At 35.6% G+C, this 17,527-nt stretch overlaps 1 long non-coding RNA gene across 1 annotated transcript in view; it reads right to left on the reverse strand.

Moving 5' to 3' along the window:
• Window positions 1–394: 394 nt before the first annotated feature.
• Window positions 395–17,527, reverse strand: part of LOC121994422 — a 40,971-nt gene continuing 23,838 nt past the window's right edge. The window contains exon 3 of the long non-coding RNA XR_006115733.1: window positions 395–660. This is a non-coding gene — a long non-coding RNA (uncharacterized LOC121994422). The remainder of the gene's footprint in view (window positions 661–17,527) is intronic.

Below are 17,527 nucleotides of genomic sequence, written 5' to 3' on the forward strand. Positions count from 1 at the left end.
ATTTGGCGACAAAATTTGGCAACGAACTAGATTTTCATTGCCAAATTTGTCGCTAATTTTCACCAAACTTTTACAATGAATATTATTCTTGTTGCAAAATTCGGGACAAATTTGGCAACAAAAATACTAATTCAATTTGCAACAAATAATCCTTCGTCCTATATTTCGTCACAGACAGATTCATCCCAGATTTTGTGACGAAATTTGGAAACAAAAATGATTTTGTCGTGAAATTATCGATGCACAATAGTTACGATAAGTTTGTAACAAATTATTTTCGTTGCCAAAATCATCCCTAAATAAAAAAAAAATCCAGAAATAATTTATTTCTGCATTTCAATCCATACATACTACAACAAATTCAAATAACACATTATATATATTAACACATCCTAATTAATATTATCACTTCCTATTTCACATACATTTGTTAATAATTGAAATCAAATCATAATACAACAAATTCAAAGGTCTGAACAAGTTATACAAGATCTTTCTTCTTCAAGCTACTCCAAAATATTATACAAATTCCACACTCCAAAAGTTGTACAAGTCTAACAATCCAAGAAGTTAAACAAGGATTTAAATTAAAAAAAGAACTAAGATACAACTCATCTTCTTTGTCCGCAAAAGTTTTCTTTCCCATCAAATATTCTTTTCCTGCATAAAAATAAACAAATAAAGCATATCATTTGAAACCAGAAAGATAATTACTTAAATTCTAACAGTCTCATGTAAGCAGATCATTATAACAGACAATAATGGTAAGGACTCACTCTACAGAGTAGTAATTTAAGATGCTAAAGTGAAAACCTATGATGATAAATAAACTAGGACCAAGGGAAAAAAAGAGAAACGAGCAAAAAATGCAAGGACATAATCTACTTAACATTCATAAGTTTACCAATATCATGTACTCCCTTTTAAATTGGAAGAAGAAAGTATGGTAGTATTTATAACAACCCATAATTAGATAACTCTACAATGAGAAAATAAAAATTCCTGTACAATTAATACCAAAATGACTCATAATCTTTTAATCAAAAAAATATTGAGAGCATTAATCAGGATTTTATTACAATGGTAAATTAAATGGTAAGAAGCACCTTGAAGCTAGTATGAACCATCCATTTCATAGCAATGGTAAATTAAATTACAAGAAGTACCTTGAAGCTAATTACTAGTATCCTATATATGATACAACCTATTTCACCATATCAAACAATAGCTACAAATATCCTAATTTCATATGACATGGAGAGCATGAGATGTATTCTTAAAATTCCAATCATATGAAAATGTCTCAAATAAAGAAAGCATAAACTAGTTAAGGTCAATTAGTTGATACTAGTCTTTTAGTACTCATGGTTACTTGGTTGCTAGGAAACTTCTAATCATAATTCAGAATTTGAAACTAATAATGCTGTAGTAGCAAATTTCAAAAAATTTATAAAAAGAATAATAACCTTATTTAACTTTTCAAAGGCAATTGATAAAAAAAATAAAATAAAAAATATAACATGTTCAACTAAGGGTGTGTTACTTAATACTTACTTTTTTCTTCGATATATATTTCGCCTCACCAACCATGTTAAAAACAAATTAACAATATTAATTAAAATAAAAATTAAAAAAGTTAACAAGCCATGGATTAATGTTTAAAACACTAATTATGAGATAAATAATCATCATACATAATTAAAATCATGAACAACCATCACCACCATCATCATTTCATCGTTGCCATCATTATCATCGTCATGCGGAGGAATTTGACTTAGAGTAGAGCTCAACTGAAGGAGTCGCATGATAAAATCTTGTTGTCGGCGCAACTCTCTCACTTCTTGCTCCATTTGCGCCCTTTCTAGGTCTCTTTGCGTCCTTTCTAGGTCTCTTTGCGATAACATTTCCTTCAGATTGCTAACCTCTTCAGTCAAGTTATTTACTTGGATCGTAAGTGCTGGTGAGGATGAAGATGTTTCAACTATTCTTTGGATTCTGCTTAAGGAACTCATCCCCAATATCCTTCCCCCTTTTGGTCCTCCATTGGCCTCCAATTGTAAACTCAAATTATTACCAACAGAGTCCTCAGACCCCTGACTATCGACACCACCAGCTTGTGAGCATGTTTGGGCTAGCTCAAGTTCATCATATTTTTCCTATTTTTTAAAAGACATAAGATATTGATTATATATAATAGAAACATATATAATATTAAGACAGTGAAGGTACTTAACTACTAAAATCTAAATCATATATTAAGACTAAATAAATAATAATACCAACATTTACTGCTTTTGCTCTCACCCTACTCCAAGTCTTATTTTTTTTTTTTTTTCTAAAAGTGCGGGTGAAAGTTGTTGGATTGTGAAGAATCGATAGAGGAGGGGGGGGTTGAATATCGAAAAACGTTCGAAGGTGAGTAAGCACAGCGGAAAAGAAAGAATAAGCCAAAGAGAACACAAGGATTTACTTGGTTCAGAACCTTTGTCGACTCCTACTCCAATGCCCACACACGAGGGTGCTTTTGATGGGCAATCACTATCAATTCGAAAATAGAATTACAAGATTAAAGTACAGGAATTGATAGAAAGAAAATACCGACAAATATAAAATAATAGAAAGGAACAGAGCTTTATCGGAGTAGCGTCGCAACGTCGCAGGAGCACAGGAGAGCAGATCGTCAATTCCGAGTTATGTGTAGAGCTCCGCCTTTGACCCTCCTTTTATAGGATGCTCGGGGCGCCTAGATTCCTTCCGGGCGCACTGGTGTGATGTAGCAGTCCCAACCAGCAAGCTTCATATGTCGACGCCGCGTCTTGGATAGAACTTACCTCTAGGCGCCCGGACCCCCTTTCTCCATAAGCTCCTTTTCCTGCAAGACAAGGTTAGTCCGAGGCAATGTATATCCTGCAAAACAAAGTGTTAGCACAGTTTAGAGTATGACTTAGATTCTGTCTTTCCGAGACCGGAATTTAGTCAAGATCTCGACTTAGAGTTCTGAAATGGTTCTAAGTCGGATCGGCGCCTAAGTTCCCTTCCCGGGAACGCGTCCTCACAGTCACTCCCTTCCAGTGACTTACCTTTACTCACCTGCCAGACGTCCGGTCAACCCTTCGACCCGTTTGGACTTCTTGCCAGCTATTCGTTCAGCCCGTCGACCTAGCTGGACTTCGTGCCAAGCGTCTGGTCAGCCCGTCGACCCGCTTGGACTTTTCGCCAGCTATCCGGTCGGCCCGTTGACCTAGCTGGGCTTCGTGCCAGACATCCGGTCAGCTCGTCGACCTGTCTAGACTTCTCGCCTGCACACTCGATCAGAGTGTTAGACAACAACAAACCTAACTTAACTTAATTTATCATTCATCAAAACCTAAGTTAGACCGTTAGTGCTAACCGCACCAACAATCTCCCCCTTTTTGATGGAATGACAATCTGATTAAGTTAGTGAAAAAATATGCAAGTAACAAAACCAGCATGATTTTTAAGGTTTAAGTTAATTTTTAAATTTGACATTTTGTTCAACCTGATTTCAAAAAAAAAAAAAACCGGAGTGTTACTTGACACGGGCCGCCCGAAAGGAACTCCGGGCGCCCCGCCCCACTTGACCCCGAGCGCCCGGAATAGGTCCGGGCGCCCAAAGCCCCCTATATATAGGGGGCAGGGGCGCCCCCTACAATTGCACCTCCAACCTTTCGTTAAGACTCCCTCCGAGCTTTATTGCGAGAGTGATTAAAATTAAATTTTACCTTACTCCGAGGTTAATACGCTGTTGCGAATCAACCGAGGTCATCATTTCTATCTGATATTTTGTGATGGCTCCTCGGTAAAATTCTTTTCCCTTATCTAAATATTTAATTTGTTGCATGCTAGTTTGTTTGTTACTTAAGAATATTTTTTGATTTAGAAAACGTTCTAAATCTGGTGTTGGGCCCTCCACTACTAGTGTTGACCCTAGGTTTCCTATTGACGAACTTAGGATTAAGTTTGAATCGACCATTTATATGGTCATTAGGACTAAATGTCTTGATCGAGCGTTCTTTTTACGTTCTTGCGTTCCAACTATAGAGGTTATAAACCACTATAACTTGCGGAACCTTGTTGACTGTACTAGTCCAGTAAACATAGGCTTGTGTGCTGAATTTTATAACAACCTAATGAAAGTAGATGACCTTACCTATGTTACTAGGGCAGCTGGCACTGATATCACGATATCCGAGACTTTTTAGAGTTACGACCATCTACCTGTCTCTTTCAGTGCTATCCTCCCAGGGATCTACCATTTGGAGATCCCTACTCGCATATTACTCTTGATACGATTTATTCGTATTTTTTGGGGGGTGAACGAGTACCCACTGTGACCCAGTTTAGGTCAGTTGCCCTTCGAGTCCAGGACTAGGCCCTTTTGCATTCTACCAGGGAGTACTCGCGACATCGTGGTGATGCGTCCATTCCACTCTTTTCTTCTCTATGCCTTGTGTCATAGGTTAGATATTGACATCAGCCTACATATCTTTTCCACCATTATCTACTCGGCCGAATACGTGACTAGTGGAAGAGTTCATATGTCCTACTGTCACATTCTGACAGCATATATGTCCTCTTTGGACATTGATGTCTGGTGGCATCCGCCCTATGACCGAGTTTGACGTTATAGGAGCTAGGAACTTTTCCCTAGCTGGTGTCCATATAGATGATGAGGGTATCATGTCTTGGCAGAGGGGGGCACAGCACCAGCCCGACCCAGATGCCTAGCAGGAGGAGGCAGAGCAGGATGAGTTTTTTCTCGCATTGTTTCCTGACGAGGCCGCTCCTGCCCTACCACCAGCTCGAGCACCACGTCCCGCTCCTCGCACTCTAGCCGATCAAGTATCTGGACTAGAGAGAGCTATGTCGAGCCTCCAGCAGGAGTCCTCCGAGTTTCACCGAGACATACGGCGAGAGGTCTCCGACCTACGATGAGAGGTGCGACAGGAGGTCTCCGATCTACAACGAGATGTGCGACAGGAGATCTCCGACCTGCGACGAGACCTACGAGAGGATGACCGGACCCGACATACTGAGCTGTTGGCACTACTTCGTTCTTTAGGTTCCCGACCACCTCCTTCATCATCTCAGTAGTTGTGATTGTTATATAGTTCTGTTATGACTCTATTACAGCTCTTGTAGTACATCTTGATCTATTGATTATCATTTCAGATTTGATTGGTTCTGCTCTAATTTAGTAGATTAGGATCACTAAAATTTAAACTGTTTTCACAATGATTGTTCTAAATCTTAGGTTAAAATTGTTTTATCTTTCAAAACTTTCCTATTTTTAGAATTTCAAAAAGATTTTTACCCTTAGACTAGGTCAATCCCTTAGAAATCATGTTCCCCTAGGACTAGTATTTGAGCATCTCACCAACACCCTAGGTTTAACTTGCTTGTGATTGACAAACATAGAAAGGGGTGAGATGCATAGGCAGATTGCTTGAACTTACGATGCTTATATCAGTGCATCGACATAAGTCTGGATGTTAAATACCAAACATATATTGATCAAGTTAAGTTATTCAGTTTAGTTAAATACTAACTGATTACAATGCACTTAACTTGACTAACCTGATATTCAAAATAGCAGCTTTCACTTAACTTGCTAACTATCAGAAGATAGCAGCTTTCACTTGGTTAGTCAAGTTAAGTGCATTGTAATCAGTTAGTATTTGACTAAACTGAATAACTTAACTTGATCAATATATATTTAGTATTTAACGCTCAGACTTATGTCGATGCACTGATATAAGCATCGTAAGTCTAGGCAATCTGCCTATGCATCTCACCCCTTTCTATGTTTGTCAATCACAAGCAAGGTAAACCTAGGGTGTTGGTGAGATGCTCAAGTACTAGTCCTAGGGGAACATGATTTCTAAGGGATTGACCTAGTCTAAGGCTAAAAATCTTTTTGAAATTCTAAAAATAGGAAAGTTTTGAAAGATAAAACAACTTTAACCTAGGATTTAGAACAATTATTGTGAATGCAGTTTAAATTTTAATGATCCTAATCTACTAAATTAGAGCAGAACCAATCAAATCTGAAATGGTAATCAATAGATCAAGATGTACTACAAGAGCTGTAATAGAGTCATAACAGAACTATATAACAATCACAACTGTTGAGATAATGAAGGAGGTGGTCTGGAACCCAAAGAACGAAGTAGTGCCAACAACTCAATATGTCGGGTCTGATCATCCTCTCGTAGGTCTCGTTGTAGGTCGGAGATCTCCTGCCGCACATCTCGTCGTAGATCGGAGACCTCCTGTCGCACCTCTCGTCGTAGGTCGGAGACTCGGAGACCTCCTGCCGAAGACTAGTCATAGCTGTCTCTAGGTCGGTAATCGATCGGCTGGAGTGCGAGGCGGACGTGGTGCTGATGGTGGGGCGGCCTCGTTAGGAAGCGATCGCGACTCATCTGCTGCCTCCTCCTGGGCATGCGGGTCGGCTGGTGCCAGACATGATACCTCATCATCTATATGAACTAGCTGGGAAAGGTTCTAGCTCTAACGTCAAACTTCGGTCACAAGGCGAATGTCACTCTGGTGACATCAATGTCGAAGAGGACATATGTCAGTGTGATGTGGGGCATGAACTCGTCCACTAGTCAGTGTTGGTAGATAATGGTGGAAAGATATGAGTGATGTATATCTATGACACAGGGCATAGAGAAGAAAGAGTGGAATGGACGCATCACGCGATATCGCGGTGCTCGATGGTAGAATGCAAACTAAGACTCTATAAGGCGTGGTCTTGGACTCAATGGACGCGACCTAAAGCGGGTCACGGGTACTCGCGGGCAAAAAATAGATAAATCGTCGTATCAAGTAATATGTGAGGATCTCAAATGATAGATCTGGGAGGATAACGAAAGAGACAGTAACTCAAGTCTCGGATGGTAGTGGGGATGGCGTGATATCGTTGCGGTGCCCAGTAACATAGGTAAGGTCATCTACACTAGGTTGTTATAAAATTCGGCACAAGCTCTATGTTCTTGGACTGTGCGATCAACAAGGTTCCGCAAGTTATAGTGGTTTATAACCTCTATAGCTGGAACGCAAGAATGTAAAAAGAACGCTCGATCTAGACATTTAGTCCTAATGACCATATAAATGGTCGACTCAAACTTAACCCTAAGGTCAGTAGGAAACCTAGGGTCAACACTAGCAGTGGAGGACCCAACACTAGATTTAGAACGTTTCCTAAATTAAAAAATATTCTTAAGTAACAAACAAACTAGCATGCAACAAATTAAATATTTAGACAAGGGAAAAGAATTTTACCGAGGAGCCATTACAAAATATCAGTTAGAAATGATGATCTCGGTTGATTCACAACAGCGTATTAACCACGGAGTAAGGTAAAATTTAATTTGAATCACTCTCGCAATAAAGCTCGGATGGAGCCGTAATGAAAGGTTGGAGGTGCAATTGTAGGGGGCGCCCCTGCCCCCTTATATATAGGGGGCTCCGGGCGCCCGAAATAGGTCCGGGCGCCCGGGGTCAAGTGGGGCGGGGCGCCCGGAGTTCCTTTCGGGCGCCCGCCCCTGATTTTTTACTCCGGTTTTTTTTAAAGGTTTAGGTTAAATAAATTTTTTAAGTTAAAAAAATTTAAGTTTAATTTTTAAAATAAATTTTTAAGTTAAAAAAAAATTAATTTAATTTTTAAAATAAATTTTTTAGTTAAAAAAAATTTAAGTTTAATTTTTAAAATAAATTTTTAAGTTAAAAAAAATAAGTTTAATTTTTAAAATAAATTTTATAGTTAAAAAAAGTTTTAGTTAAAAAAAATTTAAGTTTAATTTTTAAAATAAATTTTGTAGTTAAAAAAATTAAGTTTAATTTTAAAAATAAATTTTTTAGTTAAAAAATTTAAGTTTAATAAATTTTTAAGTTAAAAAAAAGTTAAGTTTAAAAGTAAAATTTTTAAGTTAAAAAGAATTTAATTTAAAAGTAAAAAAATTTTAAGTTAAAAAGAAAAATAAAATTTTAAAAAATTAATTTTAATTTTAAAATGTTAATTTAATTTAATTGATTTAATTTAATTTAAATTTAATTTAATTTAATTTTAATTAATTTAATTTAATTTAATCAATTTAATTTAATTTACTTAATTTAATTTAATTTAATTTACTTTACTTTACTTCAATTTAATCAGTTTAATTTAATTTACTTAATTTAATTTATTTCATTTAGATCCTTAGTCATCTCACCCGACCTATGTTTACAATCAGGGAATCCTATAATTTTGTGAGATGAGTTAGGTTCAATTTTACGGTTTGGTTTTAACTTGTGTTAGATTCAGGTTTAGCTTTGGGTTTAACAAATAGGCATTCTCTGGATAAACTTCTGGGTTATGGTGAGTCACTTGGGCATCATTAGAGTAACCATGCCTTCGAGGTTTTTCAAATAGTCCTATTCACTGGACTTAGTACAAAACCTTAGTCTAACTGATTATGATCCATAAAAGGGTTGCTTCGATTAGTTCCACTTAGCCAAATGCACCAGGTCGAAGCCATATCTTCCTAGACATGCATAGATTAAGCTTCCCTAACGTACTATCATCCAAAACTTCACCAGTACCATTTTTCAAGTTAAACTTGAACCTTTTTTAACTAGTCCTAATTACCCTGTCGAGTAGGTTGGTTAGGGTTACCCTATCGGGTAGGTTAGTTTTGGAGGTACCAGCTATTCTGGAGTCTTCCCCTGAATTATTGGTCGTTACTTTAATTTTTAGTTCTAGGTTTATATCTATTTCTTTTATAGTTATAATTTACTTGGTGATAGTCTAAGCTTTGGTGCGTTTTAAAATATTTAGATTTTGAATTTTTTTTGTTTAGGTTTGCATTTTGGGTTTTGATTTGGTTTATTTGGATTTATATAATATATTTTTTTCTTTAGGTATATAGTATTGGTTAAGTCCTACTTGCATGATCAAACATACTTTCAGAACCCAGGCTTTACTTGTTGGTTTTTGTATTAGATTATTAATGATTTAAAAGTTTTATTTGAGTTTGACTTATATCCGAGTCCTGTTTTATTATAACATGTTTTTTGATTATTTAGGATTAAGTCTAAATTTTTTGATCTGGTAGTAAATTTTTCTAACATATTTTTTAAATTATTAATTTCTAATTTTAATGATGAATTTTCCTCCTCAAGTGTTAGATCTTGAGTTGGTTTATTATTTACAATTTGTTCCTTGAGGATTTGATTTTCCTCAAGGAGCAATTTGTTTTCATTTTCTAATTTAACTAACTTATTATTTAAGTAAGAAATAATTTTAAAAAACTATCGATTTAAGTTTAGGCATACCTCTTCGGAACCTTCGGAAACGAGTACGGACTCGTGGCTCGATTCGGGTTCGGACCCGTCTTCCGATTCTGCTGCGCGGGCCATTAGCGCGAGGTGACTTTGATGCTTTTGATCTTCAGCTTCCGATTCGTCCGAGGAGTCGTCCCAAGGAGGAGTCGTCCCACGTCGCTTTGAGTGCCTTCTTTTTGGTCGGCTTCGTTTTGTCGATCTTCCGTCTTGGACACTCGTTCTTGTAGTGCCCCTTTTTGTTGCATCCGAAGCATGTTACGTTCCTCGAATCGACTGGAGAACTGATCTTTTGTAGATCCTTCTTGCTGAAGCTTCTCTTCCTCTTGGTGAACATTTTCCTTACCAGGTTCACCAGGTGTTCTTCTTCTGAGCTCCGCCTTTGACCCTCTTTTTATATGATACTCGGGGGGCGCCTGGATCCCTTCTGGGCGCCCTGGTGTGACGTAGCAGTCCCAACCAGCGAACTCCATGTGTCGACACCGCGTCTTGGATAGAACTTGCCTCCGAGCGCCCGAATCCCATCTGGGCACCCGGACCCCCTTTCTCCAGAAGCTCCTTTTTCTGCAAGACAAGGTTAGTCCGAGGTAATGTATATCCTGCAAAACAAAGTGTTAGCATAGTTTAGAGTATGACTTAGATTCCATCTTTTCGAGACCGGAATCTAGTCAAGATCTCGACTTAGAGTTCCAAAGTGGTTCTAAGTCGGATCGACGCCTAAGTTCCCTTCCCGGGAACGCGTCCTCACAGTCACTCTCTTCTAGTGACTTACCTTTACTCACCTGTCAGACGTCCGGTCAGCCCTTCGACCCGTCTGGACTTCTTGCCAACTATCCGATCAACCCGTCGACCTAGCTGGACTTCGTGCCAAGCTTCTGGTCAGCCCGTCGACCCGCTTGGACTTCTCGCCAGCTATCCGATCGGCCCGTTGACCTAGCTGGGCTTCGTGTCAGACATCCGGTCAGCTCGTCGACCTGTCTAGACTTCTCGCTTGCACACTCGATCAGAGTGTCAGATAACAACAAATCTAACTTAACTTAATTTGTCATTCATCAAAACCTGAGTTAGACTAACATTAGTGCTAACCGCACCAACAAAAGTATCAATGAAAAAGAGCTCCTTCCCCATCTCCTTCATCGGAAAAAACATGATTACAAATATTGAAATAATTTAATATAGATAAAAAAAGTACTGTAAAAGTTAAAAAATTATCAATTTCCGTCTATGCTCATCTATGTTAATGAAGCCTCCCATATATATAGCAGATGAGTCACCAGAATTGTGAGATTGATTCATTCTATTCAGGTTGCTCCTTTGCAAAAATTTCCTTCGTTGCCCAAAAATTGGTGATCCTCTCCTAATTTTCTTCGGTGATGAAGTTTGACTTTTTTCCCCGACACTTGGTGTGACTTAATACATGTTTGATGTGATCGACACATTTCTTTTTAAATATTCTACGAATCTCCATTTCATCATTCGGGTCCCAATTATTTCACCGCTGAAATGTAGAAAAATAATGTATTATATATTCACTTTAAATTTGAATTAAACTCAAGAAAATATACCTAGTTGTTTTGTGGCCGGTGGAGTGCTTTTGAATATGTCATCGATTCTCCTCCCCATGGTAATTCACGATTCTATTAATTTCGTGAACAACTTGTACAGGATTTTCAAATCTGCATTAAATTACAAACAAACAATGTTAAATAATTAAGATAGATAATAACATAAAATATTTTATAGTACTTACGAATCTCCGATGGGGACTAAAAAAGCTCTATCATTTCTAAACTCGGCAAATGAGTTTCTTGCAGAGTCAGGAAGATCTGTGGGCACTGGCAACTGTGCGGGCGATGGTACCGGCGACGATGAATTTAAAGCCGGTGGAGCCGGTGGAGAAGGTATATGAGATGACCCTGCCTGATCAGGGAGTGGCACAGGTACACTGGCAGGTGATGAATCAATCTAATCCTGTGATCTCCGTCTACGTCCACCATGTCGAAATATATGCTGAATATTTCAATATAAGATAAAGTAAATTACAAATTTGATGCATAAAAAAAATATTTAAAAACTTAACATTTTTACGTAAAGCTTATAGAGGGAAAAAAATATGAGATGTCACCTCTAATGACCTGTAGGAATAAATACAGTGTATTAACTGATAAAATAAATAAAATTATAAATGAGACACTATATAAAATACTTAGTGAGCTATAAGTTTGGTAAATTTGCATATTTATAATAAAGATAAATGTGCTTATAAAAAAATAAGTACCACAAATGTAAAAAAATATGACAAATTCCTTTAAATAAGCTAACAAAACTTATCCATCATCAAAAATCAAAGTCCTCGTTGTCATTATCATCCTCCTCCTCCTCCTCATCATCAATTTCATTTGTATCCACGTTTATCACTACACCGCTGGGGGGATCTCGTAAAGTTGGAATAATATATTTCTCAGTCTGAAAGATGTTTGCAACTTCCTCTTGTTGATATGCAATGTTTTTCCAACGTGCTTTGGTTTTACAAACAACCCACCAATCAATCTTATCACGTTTCAAACTAGGATATAAAGAATAGACTACTTGAGTTACTTGTTGTGCCAACACATTATAAAATCTCTTATGATTTATTTCAACCAAATTATAATGTGGATGCACCTTCATCCCTCTAACAGGGTATTCTACTTCTATAATTTCATCCAACAAACCATAGGAATTATTGCTTGCACCTCCTTCATTGGATGACGATACACACACCCCACTATTCATGGTATTCCCCATTTCATATTCTTGAGTATGAAAATTATATTCATTTATGAAATATGCTAGCCAAGTGCGTACAAATGATTTTGGATCCCATGACAGATGGATTAGCCATTCTTGCTCAAGGTGAGCTTGATTACCATGAACCTAAGGTTAAAACACCAATTGTTAAAAGTATGCATATGTATCAACCAAATATATAGTTTGTTTACATACATATATGATTTGAACCATGCAACAAATTTTTCTTCGCAAAATCGATCAAACTCTTGTATCGACAATTTAGACCATAAGTTTTGAAATATCCTACTAAAAAAATATATTATTACACAAACAATTTATGATATTTAAAAAAATAAAATAAAAATATATATTTACTCATAATATGATGATACTTCTAGACAATTTAGTAAAATATAGGTCTGGGTTGCCCGTCAATCTTTACCAGCTAAGTATCTTTGTTTACATGGTCCACTTGGTCGACCAAGGTAGTTAAAAATTGAAAATGAGTTCACATTTGGATCAATAGGACCCTCATTATTTCTGCCTGCTCATCGCCTTTTGCTATGAACATGAGGTTCAAAATAATAGGATGCAAAAGTTGTTACTTTCTCCACAATGTATACATTAACAATAGAGGCTTCAACTCGTGTTTTATTTTTTCACTTTTTTTTTCAAATGATATAAGAATATGTTGGTAATATAATAAATTATATTAAATATTAATATATAATCCAAAATTAGTAAGTTTTTTTTTCATTCAAAGAGTCGAAGTATATAAAAAAGAAATTCTACCTTTCAAATGAATACATCCATCGAAAATGGACAGGTCCTCCAACTTTGATCTCATATGACAAGTGAACCAAATGATGTTCCAAAGAATAAAAAAAAAGAGGGTGGAAATATACTTTTCAAATTGCACAAAATGATTGGAATGCCTCTCTCTAACTTCTTCATATGTGAACGTCTCAAAACTGTTGAGCAAATATCATGTATGAAAATACTTAACTCCGTAATCGCTCCCCATACAAATTGTGGTAAAAATTCTTTAAAAGCAATAAGAATCAGTCTTTGCATTATTATATGACAATCATGACTTTAAATAAAGTCATTTTGTGCAATTTGAAAAGGATATTTCCACCCTCTTTTTTTTTATTCTTTGGAACATCATTTGGTTCACTTGTCGTATGAGGTCAAAGTTGGAGGACCTGTCCATTTTCGGTGGATGTATTCATTTGAAAGGTAGAATTTCTTTTTTATATACTTCGACTCTTTGAATGCAAAAAAAACTTACTAATTCTAGATTATATATTAATATTTAATATAATTTATTATATTACCAACAGATTCTTATATCATTTGAAGAAAAAAGTGAAAAAATAAAGCACGAGTTAAAGCCTCTATTGTTAATGTATACATTGTGGAGGAAGTAACAACTTTTGCATCATATTATTTTGAACCTCATGTTCATAGCAAAAGGCGATGAGTGGGCAGAAATAATGAGGGTCCTATTGATTCAAATGTGAACTCATTTTCAATTTTTAACTACCTTGGTTGACCAAGTGGACCATGTAAACAAAGATACTTAGCTGGTAAAGATTGACGGGCAGCCCAGACCTATATTTTACTAAATTATCCAGAAGTATCATCATATTATGAGTAAATATATATTTTTATTTTATTTTTTTAAATATCATAAATTGTTTGTGTAATAATATATTTTTTTAGTAGGATATTTCAAAACTTATGGTCTAAATTATCGACACAAGAGTTTGATCGATTTTGCAAAGAAAAATTTGTTGCATGGTTCAAATCATATATGTATGTAAACAAACTATATTTGGTTGATACATATGCATACTTTTAACAATTGGTGTTTTGACCTTAGGTTCATAGTAATCAAGCTCACCTTGAGCAAGAATGGCTAATCCATCTATCATGGGATCCAAAATCATTTGTACGCACTTGGCTAGCATATTTCATAAATGAATATAATTTTCATACTCAAGAATATGGAATGGGGAATACCATGAATAGTGGGGTGTACGTATCGTCATCCAATGAAGGAGGTGCAAGCAATAATTCCTATGGTTTGTTGGATGAAATTATAGAAGTAGAATACTCAGGGCCACAAATGCAAGTTATATTATTTATGTGTCGCTGGTTTGACCCTGTTAGAGGGATGAAAGTGCATCCACATTATAATTTGGTTGAAATAAATCATAAGAGATTTTATAATGTGTTGGCACAGCAAGTAACTCAAGTAGTCTATTCTTCGTATCCCAGTTTGAAATGTGATAAGATTGATTGGTGGGTTGTTTGTAAAACCAAAGCACAAAAAAAATTGAGGCACGTTGGAAAAACATTGCATATCAACAAGAGGAAGTTGCAAACACCTTTCAGACTGAGAAATATATTATTCCAACTTTACGAGATCCCAGCGGTGTAGTGATAAACGTGGATACAAATGAAATTGATGATGATGAGGAGGAGGAGGATGATAATGACAACGAGGACTTTGATTTTTGATGATGGATAAGTTTTGTTAGCTTATTTAAAGGAATTTGCTATATTTTTTTACATTTGTGGTACTAATTTTTTTATAAGCACATTTATCTTTATTATAAATATGCAAATTTACCAAACTTATAGCTCACTGAGTATTTTATATAGTGTCTCATTTATAATTTTATTTATTTTATCAGTTAACACACTGTATTTATTCCTACAGGTCATTAGAGGTGACATCTCTATTTTTTTTCCTCTTCTTCTATAAGCATTTTGTAAAAATGGTAACTTTTTAAATGTTCTTTTTTATGCATCAAATTTGTAATTTACTTTATCTTATATTGAAATTTTCAGCATATATTTCGATGTGGTGGACGTAGACGGAGATCACAGGATCAAACAGATTCATCACCTGCCAGTGTACCTGTGACACCCCCTGATCAGGCAAGACCATCTCATGTACCTTCTCCACCGGCTTCAAATTCATCGTCATTGGTACCATCGCTCGTGCAGTTGCCAGTGCCCATAGATCTTCCTGACTCTGCAAGAAACTCATTTGTCGAGTTTAGAAATGATAGAGCTTTTTTAGTCCCCATCGGAGATTCGTAAGTACTATTAAATATTTTATATTATTATCTATATTAATTATTTAATATCGTTTGTTTGTAATTTAATGCAGATTTGAAAATCCTGTACAAGTTGTTCACGAAATTAATAGAATCATGAATAACCATTAGGGAGGAGAATCGATGACATATTCAAGCACTCCACCGGCCACAAAACAACTATGGTGAAGCAAATTCAAGGTATATTTTCTTGAGTTTAATTCAAATTTAAAGTGAATATATAATATATTATTTTTCTCCATTTCAGCGGTTAAATAATTGGGACCTGAATGATGAAATGGAGATCCGCAGAATATTCAAAAAGAAATGTGGTGATCACATCAGACATGTATTAAGTCACATCAAGAGTCGGGGAAAAAAGTCAAACTTCGACACCAAAGAAAATTGGGAGAGGATCACCAACTTTTGGGCAACGGAGGAAAGTAAACAAAGGAGTAATCTGAATATAATGAATCAATCTCACAATTTTGGTGACTCATCTGCTTATATGTGAGAGGCTCCATTAACATAGATGAGCATAGACAGAGATTGGTAATTTTTTAACTTTTACAATACTTTTTTATCTATATCAAATTATTTCATTATTCATGTTTTTTCATATCAAGGAGATGGGGAAGGAGCCCTCTTTCATTGATACTTTCACCCGCACTTTTAGAAAAAAAGATAAGACGTGGAGTGGGGCGAGAGCAAAAGCAGTAAAGGTTGGCATTATTATTTATTTGATCTTAATATATGATTTAGATTTTAGTAGTTAAGTACCTTCACTGTCTTAATATTATACGTGTTTCTATTATATCTAATCAATATCTTTTGTCTTTTAAAAAATAGGAAAAATATGATGAACTCAAGTTAGCCCAAACATGCTCACAAGCTGGTGGTGTCGATAGTCAGGGGCCTGAGGACTCTGTTGGTAATAATTTGAGTTTACAATTGGAGGTCAGTGGAGGACCAAAAGAGGGAAGGATATTGGAGATGAGTTCCTTAAGTACAACCAAAAGAATAGTTGAAACATCTTCATCCTCATCAGCACTTACGACCCAAGTAAATAACTTGACTGAAGAGGTTAGCAATCTGAAGTAAATGTTATCGCAAAGAGACCTAGAAAGAGCACAAAGAAACTTAGAAAGGGCGCAAATGGAGCAAGATATGAGAGAGTTGCGCTGACAACAAGATTTTATCATGCGACACCTTCAGTAGAGCTCCGCTCTAAGTCAGATTCCTCCGCATGACGATGAAGATGGCGACGATGATAACAATGATGGTGGTGATTGTTGTTGATGATTTTAATTATGTATGATGATTATTTGTCACATAATTAGTATTTTAAACATTAATCCATAGCTTGTTAACTTTTTTAATTTTTATTTTAATTAATATTGTTAATTTATTTTTAACATGGTTGGTGAGATGAAATATATGTTGAAGAAAAAAGTAAGTATTAAGTAACACACCTTTAGTTGAACATGTTATACTTTTTATTTTATTTATTTATTTTTTTATCAGTTGCCTTTGAAAAGTTAAATAAGGCTATCATTCTTTTTATAAATTTGTTGAAATTTGCTACTACAGCATTATTAGTTCAAATTCTGAATTATGATTAGAATTTTCCTAGCAACCAAGTAACCACGAGTACTAAAAGACTAGTCTCAACTAATTGACCTTAACCAGTTTATGCTTTCTTCATTTGAGACATTTTCATATGATAGAAATTTAAAATACATCTCATGCTCTCCATGTCATATGAAATTAGGATATTTATAGCTATTGTTTGATATGGTGAAATAGGTTGTATCATAACAATTTGATGTGGTGAAATATGTTGTATCATATTTAAGATACTTGTAGTTAGCTTCAAGGCACTTCTTATAATTTAATTTACCATTGCTATGAAATGGATGGTTCATACTAGCTTCAAGGTGCTTCTTACCATATAATTTACCATTGCTATAAAATCCTGATTAATACTCTCAATATTTTTTTGATTAAATGATTATGATTCATTTTGGCATTAATTGTACAGGAATTTTTATTTTCTCATTGCAAAGTTATCTTATTGTCTAATTATGGGTTGTTATAAATACTACCATACTTTCTTCTTCCAAATTAAAAGGGAGTACATGATATTGGTAAACATACGAATGTTAAGTAGATTATGTCCTTACATTTTTTGCTCGTTTCTCTTTGTTTCCCTTGGTCCTAATTTATTTATCACTATAGGTTTTCACTTTAGCATCTTAAATTACTACTCTGTAGAGTGAGTCCTTACCATTATT

This window comes from Zingiber officinale, chromosome 1B (assembly GCF_018446385.1).
Source record: "Zingiber officinale cultivar Zhangliang chromosome 1B, Zo_v1.1, whole genome shotgun sequence".
Taxonomy (NCBI): domain Eukaryota; kingdom Viridiplantae; phylum Streptophyta; class Magnoliopsida; order Zingiberales; family Zingiberaceae; genus Zingiber; species Zingiber officinale.